The sequence below is a fragment of the Mytilus californianus genome, unplaced genomic scaffold, assembly GCF_021869535.1.
Source record: "Mytilus californianus isolate M0D057914Y unplaced genomic scaffold, xbMytCali1.0.p SCAF_2, whole genome shotgun sequence".
NCBI classification, from domain to species: Eukaryota; Metazoa; Mollusca; class Bivalvia; order Mytilida; family Mytilidae; genus Mytilus; species Mytilus californianus.
Genome location: NW_026262668.1, coordinates 43,854,612 through 43,863,467, shown reverse-complemented (window position 1 = coordinate 43,863,467; position 8,856 = coordinate 43,854,612).

Below are 8,856 nucleotides of genomic sequence, written 5' to 3'. Positions count from 1 at the left end.
TTAATGAACTCAAATATTATGAAAGAAATATCGTTTTGTTTAATTATAATTATGCTTTCCGACCTAAGATAAATATTTATAACAGAAATATCGTTTTGATAATTTTCTTCGAGCTTTACCTAATGTCACAATGCTCAATACACAATAGCACTTTGTATTAAATCCTAACACACAACGCGCACAGCATGAATTATATAATTGCGTTATCTTTATACTTGATATTAACTAAACATTCTGATTATTTCGCATTATTAAAAACGTATATGTTTTGCCAAAAGGCATAGTTCAGTATTGACACCTATACATCAAGTATAGGTGTCAATATCTAAATGATTTTTACTGCAATCCAGTCTTTATAATATTCCGATCTACAGATGAACTTCGATTGTTGCACTATACAATGTCACGTGGTAGCCTATCCATAGAGGGACCGTATCAAAGACATTAACAACTACCTGTATAAATGATCGAAAATTTTCGAGACGTTCCGAGAATGTTGTTTCCGAGGATATCGAATGGTCCATAGAAGCTTCCAAAACTCACCAATATATAGGCGTGAACCCAAAAAATGTTGAACATTATGACTTGCTATCTTAGACTAGCGTTGCTTATAGTGGCTGGAAACAGTATATCAATATATATGTTCCTGCTAGTGGTTATTTTTATGACCTTTGAAAACCAATTTTTAGAGGTATTTATCAGTACAACATGGAAAATTGACAAATAATCTATTATTACACAGAATGAAGATATATAGAATTAAGTTTTTACTCTTGAAAACCATCTTATTGACCATGAAAAGCAAGCTTAAAATTTTATCGAAATCTTTTCTAAATAACTCAAAATATCTTTTGAACATGGTAACAGGAGAGACAAAATCACAGTGGACAAAATATTGCACCACCTATCAAAAAATGTTTCCAATTATTCTTGTATGACATAATCAAGATTGCATCTTTTTATATGTTGTTCCATAAGTATTGTTTGTTTTGATTTGCTTATATAGAGCGTGGTTAAAATAAGTAACTTTTAAACAATATCAACATTCGACATTTTGTAAAAATGACCCAAATATCAAATTCTTCCTATCTGCTACACTTCAATATAAATATGATTGGACATAGTTATACAATTTGAAAGCACATACTGTTAAGCCGTTGGATATCAACGTGAAGTTTATGCGGTGAATATCAATTATCAATATTTTCTTCCACGGATCACGCAGTTTTATTTAATATTCAAGTATACGAGGCTGAAGATGAAGAACATTTTGATAAACAATGTACTTGTAGCAAGTCTATGATGACGTCACATATGAAAGAACACATTTATTGCAGAAAAATGACGTCAAAGATTTCGACATTTCAGAAACATATCCTTCACCTGCATGCATATCGTGTGATACAACATGTCTTCTTTCCACTAAATACATTTAAACTCAACTATTTAAAGAAAAACACAACACAAACTTATGTTTGTTGACTAGCTCGTGTACTGCAAATTGTGAGCTGCCGATTTAATAAGACAAATGACCAATATAAACATATTATACACCATACAATGTGAATACAATATCTTAATTGTTCAAGAAAAATAAACTCGTGTTAACCCTTTGTATTTGAATAACTGAATACTAGCCGATCAGGAAAAACACATTTGGGAAACCTGCGTCCTTTTGTCAATGCCAACGAAACTCTAAGTGTCTGACCTCACTTGTCAAATGAGAAAAAGAAAACATAATTTTGTTTGTAAATATTGAAAAAAGAAAAGAAATCGAGTCATTAGGACTCGGCGGCTATAAAATATTTGGTACAAAAGTCGAGATACGATTACGTTTGTATAGCCATTCCACCTACATAAAAATTAATATATTTATCAAAATACAAAATTATGCAAATCTTTTTTCCTTAAAAAACCCTTAAAAAATATGATGTTCACAGTACGAAGTACAGGCTAGAATTAACTATATAAAACCGTCGCTTTACAACCTAATTTTTTGGCGCCAAAAATTCCTACGCCTACACTTACATGTATTACACATGCGCAAGAAGACAATCAATTCCTGTTATACTTATGTGCCTCGGGAATTTTTTAGTCTTCTTTCCACTAAATTCATTTAAACTCAACTATTTAAAGAAAAACACAACACAAACTTATGTTTGTTGACTAGCTCGTGTACTGCATAGAGCAACAAAGATAGAAAAATATGAAGCTAGATAAACTACAAGCCCAAAGTCTTTGATACGGCTAACCTACTTTCTACGGAGTCGGCTACATAGCCGTCTTTGGTTGAGTCGCTCCTCCATCTGCCATGGCGCTTCCAGCACCTTTCTTTGACACCTGAATTTGCCGCCATAGTGGCACCACCAGACCTAAGCGAATGCAACCCAAGATTCAATTCAGATGCAACTAGTTTTAATCTCTTAATAACGCACTCCCTAGCAGTAGTGTAACTAATAGGTTTGTTAATACTAATTAAAGCACATTTTTTCTTACTTCTGTATAATGGTCGAAATAAAAACATATCACTATCCAAAGCTAATTCGGCTAAACTAACATATCTAAAAAAAAGGACAAGCCAAAGTATTCCCTTTGCAAATTAAAATCTCGTCACCTGATCTGTATTGATCAGTCTTACTCCTCCTAATTTTAATAACTAAATGATCATCTTTTACAATAATATCATTACATCTAAGCTGACTTAACTCGTTAAAACGTAAAAAACCACTGAAACCTAGCAAAGTCATCAAAAGATCCCTAACCACCAGTAAATCTGTAGAAAATTGAAACAAAGAACATAACCGAATTAAGATATCAGTAGTGACTGGATCTTTCTTATTTACAACAGGTTTAGCAATTCTTTTAGCTGATTCAACTAAATTTTCAACAAAGGAATTATTTGTAGGGTCAATTTGACCACACATTTCATGTGCCCACTTAATTGAGTAAACAGCAGACGATACTGTACTGTAAGTAGATCCGGAATCTAACAAATTAGACAAGTACAAAGCAACATGTATAGGCGAGGCAGGCATTGAAATTAAGCAATGTTTAGTAACAAATTTTTCCCACTTTAAAAAACCATAGTAATATTTTTTCACAGTACTGTCACTTCTTGATTCCAATAAATGTGTAGATAAGCTGGCAACCAAACTGTATAAAGGATGAGTTTCGTCAATTCCACTGTGTACCACGGCGTCACGTACAAACTGTTCTTGCTTTATTCCTGTGCAAAAGAAATGCTACAATCAAAATCTGATTTTAAAAGCAATCAGTTCAAAATTCAAAGGATATACTCCGAAAATACCATTATTGCCTCTCCCTCTTACAATTAAATGTTCATTTGATAAACGCACCTTGTCCTCAACAAAAGTACAATTCGAACTGTGTAATAATGCCCAAAATGAAGCTGATTTCCAAAATGGAACAACAAGAGTACTGTCAGCGCTATCTGCGCATACTTTTCTAATGACCTTGGATATCAAATTTGGTGGTGGTACCAGCCAGTTATTTTCCCCTTGCCAATTTTGCGTGAAAGCGTCAATAGCTTCAGTACCTTTGCACCAACATTTTGAATTAAACCTAAAACATTTACTGTTATAATCGGTAGCAAATCTATCTATAGAATGTTTTCCCCAAAGCTCATCAAGCATGGCAAACACTTCAAAATGAATTCCCCAATCATCACAATCTGAATATCTACTTAAATTATCAGCTATTTTGTTTTGTTCCCGAGGAACCCATTGTGTCTTAGTACCTATATTGTTTTCTGTGCACAATTCATTTAAATCGCAAGCAATCTCTTGCAGCTCAAACTTTCTACTACCGTTCTTTATTATGCTTGTAACGTTTTTATTATCAGTATTCAGTTGAACTGTGTGATTTTTTAGCATCGTAACAGAACTTTTTACTACCCTACTTACTGCTTCAAGCTCTCTCCATGTAGAGCTTTTAACACTTTCAGATACCGACCAGTTACTAGTCACAGTTATCAAACTGCTATTGGGAACTTCTAGACCACAATCAGTCATTTTCATAATACAATCAGAGTCACAGACAGACTCTGTATCAGCTGGGACTACATATCCCCCAAAGCCGACATCTGAAGCGTCAGTATACACCATAAAATCACAAAAATCTGACTCATGCAGATTAAAACCCTTTCTATTGAACTTTCGTAAGTTCTCAAACCAAAAATATAGCTCTTCAATAGCAAAAGAATTCAATACTACAAGTGAGTTCCAACTTGCTCTCATTATAAGACAATTGTAAAGTTCTCTAGTTCTAAGTCTACAAGTATTTCCCATTACAGTCATCATTGATATTATTTGTCCAACAATACCAGCCACAAATCTAGCATTGTACAAAAGCTTGCCTTTACCTATATTTTTCAATGTTTTGTCAATAACCGAAAGAAGTCTTTCGACTCTCTCCTCGGTAATACTCAATTTTCCAAATTGCATTTTCCAAAATAACCCTATCCAAGTAATATTCTGTACAGGCAACCATATACATTTCTCTTCTGCTATTAAAAAACCAAACTCTGTCAAACTTTGTCTTATAAAAGTGCTAACACGTTGTGCGCAATCGAAATTACTGTCTCCACCCAAACCATCATCTAAATACATTATGATTCTCAAACCTTGACTCCTCCAATACTTAACAACTTCTTTTGTAAGTTTAGTGAATATATGACCAGCACTAGCAATTCCAAAAGGAAGAACATTAAATACAAAATATCTGGTTGTCCCTTCAAAATGCCAACTAAAACCTAAATACTTTCTGTGGTCTGGAAATATTTCTATATGATGATAGGCGCTTTTCAAATCAAAACGAAACAGATAATTTCCTTTATTAAATAGTTGCTTTGCAACTGACCCATCCTCAAACTTAAATTTAAACTGATGTATGCACTCATTGATGTGTCTGCAATCAAGAACCAATCTAGGTTTTGCTGATCTGTTATATGCCACCGTTAGTGGATTTACTACTTACGGTATTTCTTGTACTTCTGAAATACACTTCTTTTTTAATAATTTAGAAATTTCAGCATTTACAAAAACAGAATTATCTAAAGATGATTTATTATTTCTGAGAACACAGCTATCTTGAAGAGTTTTAAACGGTATACAATAACCTTTCTCGATTACTTTTAAAATGTACTCACTTGTACCCGACTCCTTCCATTTGTGTATTGCTTTATTTAATTTACCTACTGGTGTCAAAACATTCATCTGTAAATTTAAATGACCAGACGTCTGGTCATTAGTAGCCTCGTCATACCTGACTGAACAGTTAACACAATTGACAATTGTTTCGTTTACCTCTTTGTGAACAGAATTCATTAAACGACTCCCCCCTTCTAAATCAAAATTTGATTTGTAGCTTAAATCCCAAGCTAAATTACAACAGTTATCAAAAATTTTACTTAACTTTGGTCGTTTCTTTTCAGGACACTCATTCTGCCAATGACCAGGCTTGTAACAATTGTAACACACACCAGGCTTCCTTGGTACCGTCTGTCGATCTCTACTTCCACTGGAACTCGCTGGTTTTACATAAGGGTCAGCGCGGGATCTTCTCTTTACTCTGTCTGCTTTGATCTTCCTTTCAGCTCTGTTTTGTGCCCGAAATATCTTTCTGTCGTCCTCGGAATCATCCGCCAAAGGATTTGCAGTATACTCCTGTACCAATTTCCACCGATAATTCAAAAGTTCAATACCTTCAGATATCTTCTGTTTAGCTCTCGCGGAAGATGGATCTTGTGGCTCTATAACAGCTTCTGCTTCTTTCAAAGCAACGGACACTTTCTGGTTAAACTTATACTGATCTTCACAACTCTTCCTTTGGAATTTATAACTGTCTGTTGATAAAAGATCATTATGAATACGGTTGAATTGTGCGTCTGAACGTTCTTTCTGTTGTTGATCATATACTTGAAATTTAGAAGTAAATAAACTGTCCAACTTTGATAAAAATTCATTCTGCGATCTACTTACTTCTTCGCTAACGATACGCTTAACATTATTTTCTAAGTCATCCATAGCGTGAACGGCACTCACAAAATATGATGTTCACAGTCCGAAGTCCAGGCTAGAATTAACTATATAAAACCGTCGCTTTACAACCTAATTTTTTGGCGCCAAAAATTCCTACGCCTACACTTACATGTATTACACATGCGCAAGAAGACAATCAATTCCCGTTATACTTATGTGATGGAATTTTTTATTCTCCATAGAAGATAGAAGAATTGATTTAAGGGAACAAGTATGTAGAGCACGAGGAACTGCACATGAACATCGAAAAAATTACGTATATAATACTTTTGGAGATTTAGCAACTAAAATATCCGGAAAATAGTAGTACATATGTATAGAATACACGTAAATATCGTAAAAAGTACAGCAATTTTGACTTGAAATTAACATTTCTCGAAATCCTGTCCTACGAATTTTTTCAAAAATGATACGATATTGCCACTAAAATTTCCATGTCATTGGTATAAAATTTATAGAGGGTCACCAAATTCGTTTTTTTTTTAGGATGAGTAGTTGAATCTTCTGTACAACGTGGAAAAGGTTAATAATAATATGATCGTGACGTCGTGGCTAGAAATCTTATTTTTGACGTTTTTAGATATAACAGAGACACTTGAATGATTTATACAACAAAAACGAATTCCGGGACCCCATATTACTTTCATATCAATAAAGCGGAAATTTAACATAATATTCGTAGGACACGTTTTTGAGAAAAGGCAATTTGAAGTCAAATTTTTCAATATTTTTTTCGATATTTACGTGCATCCTATACTTCTTTCTACAGAATATTCAATTAGCTATATATCCGACAGTATTAAAGTTACTTTTTTATTTTATCGATATTCATATGCAGTTCCAAATGATCTAATTGCTTGCCAAATTTCATAAAAATCAGTGAGATTGCCCATTTACGTACCTGTTACATTAAGAACAGGCAAAATACAATGTGTATGTCATGATGTGATGAATTCTAGTCAAAGATTACTCTGACGTCTGCCACGTAGCCACGACCCCAGCAATATATATATATACAAATATTCACAAATCAAACGACACTTTTTCTGTCCTCCTTTCCTTGTTTGTGACTTAGTCACCAAATGCACCATATCATCTATAATACTAAAATAACGAGGTCTAATTTGTTAGCCGGCATGGGGTAAAAACGACGAATCAAAGAATTCAACTTTGATATATAACTAATATAGGACAATGGTGTTGATTAAAAATTACTCCATTCCAGGCCCTTTTGTTTTTCCACATAATTAATATTACCAATAATTAACAAGCTCCTGGTCGAATCCGATACCGATACCAATAGTATATGTCACGCCTGTTACCTATTACCTAATATGTAAGTTCCGCATCTGTTAGCCGCACCACCAAACGGTGTATTTTTGATTTGCTATATAAACTGGTCATAATCACACCTAAAATTCGTCATTAAACAGGGTTGACACTACTAAATTCAATCATTGTAACATTGTTTCCGGTTGTAGTATTTTAATCAGTTTGACTTTATAAGATGACAATACGAATACTAAAAATCCAGACTTAAAATAAGGCGTAGGTACAGTTTCCAATTTGTTAGCCGGGCATGACGTTAAAACTGCGAATCAAAGAATTAAACTTTATATACATGTATTACTAATATAGGACAATGGTTTTGATTACAAATTACACCACTCCAGACCCTTTTGTTTTCCAAATAATTAATATTACAAAATTAATAATTAATAAGTTCCAGGTCGACGGGTTCAAACAAAAAGATTTTGAAAGCAGAGAAAACCGTGCATCTTATAATCAACATGACTTTATCATATGACAATACCAATACAAAAAATCCAGGCTAAAAATAAGGCGTATATATAATTAGATACTTTAATTCAGTCACGGACCCGCGATGTCGCGGGTGTGTTCTTAGACTAGTAGGTTCTAAAAATTCAGACATTATGAACTTGATAAGACCCACCATTGTAACTTAAATTTTTTGTCATAAGTATGTATCAATGTTGTTCAAAAACCAAAACTATATGCTCTAAAGCACCTATGTCGCTCACCTAAGTCTATGTGCATTTTCATCAATGGATTGTCTCCAACATTTTAGACTAGAATGTTATTCATAACGAAAATCTATTTTTGTTGAACCTGTATTGGTGATAATTTTTCTTGTTCACTGTTTCTCTCTATGTATTCCATTGTTTTCCCCAAAACACAAGAAGGTGCGTCATTTAAGGGCAATAACTCCTATAAGAATACAACTGGCAAATTCATCTACATTTTATAGCTGACCTATTTGCAGATCTTGTATTGCTGATCATTTATGCTTTTTAAATTTCTATCTATCTATCTCTTAAAGGTTCAAAATAATAGGCAAAAACCAAAGAAAATGGTAAAAATTGTCATTTAACTATTAGAAGTCAACTGACACATTCCACTATTTGACTTATTTGCAGATCTTGTCTTACTGATAATTTTTGCTTTAAAATTTCTATTTATTTAATATAGTTTTCAAGATAATAGACAAAAACGAAACATGAGGTAAAAATCATCTTTTGAGGGTGATGTCTCCTATAAGTAGTCAACTGACGATTTCCGTAACTGATTTTTTTGTAGATCTTGTCTCACTGATTATTTATTAAGTTTCTATTTATCTATTGTAGTTTATAAGATATTAGACAAAAACGCAAAAAAATGTAAAAATTGTCATTGAAGGACAATTACTCCAATAAAGAACCGACTGACGATTTCAGCATTGTAGACTTACTTGTAGATCTTGCCTTGCTGATCATTTTTGCTACATAAAGTTTGTCTA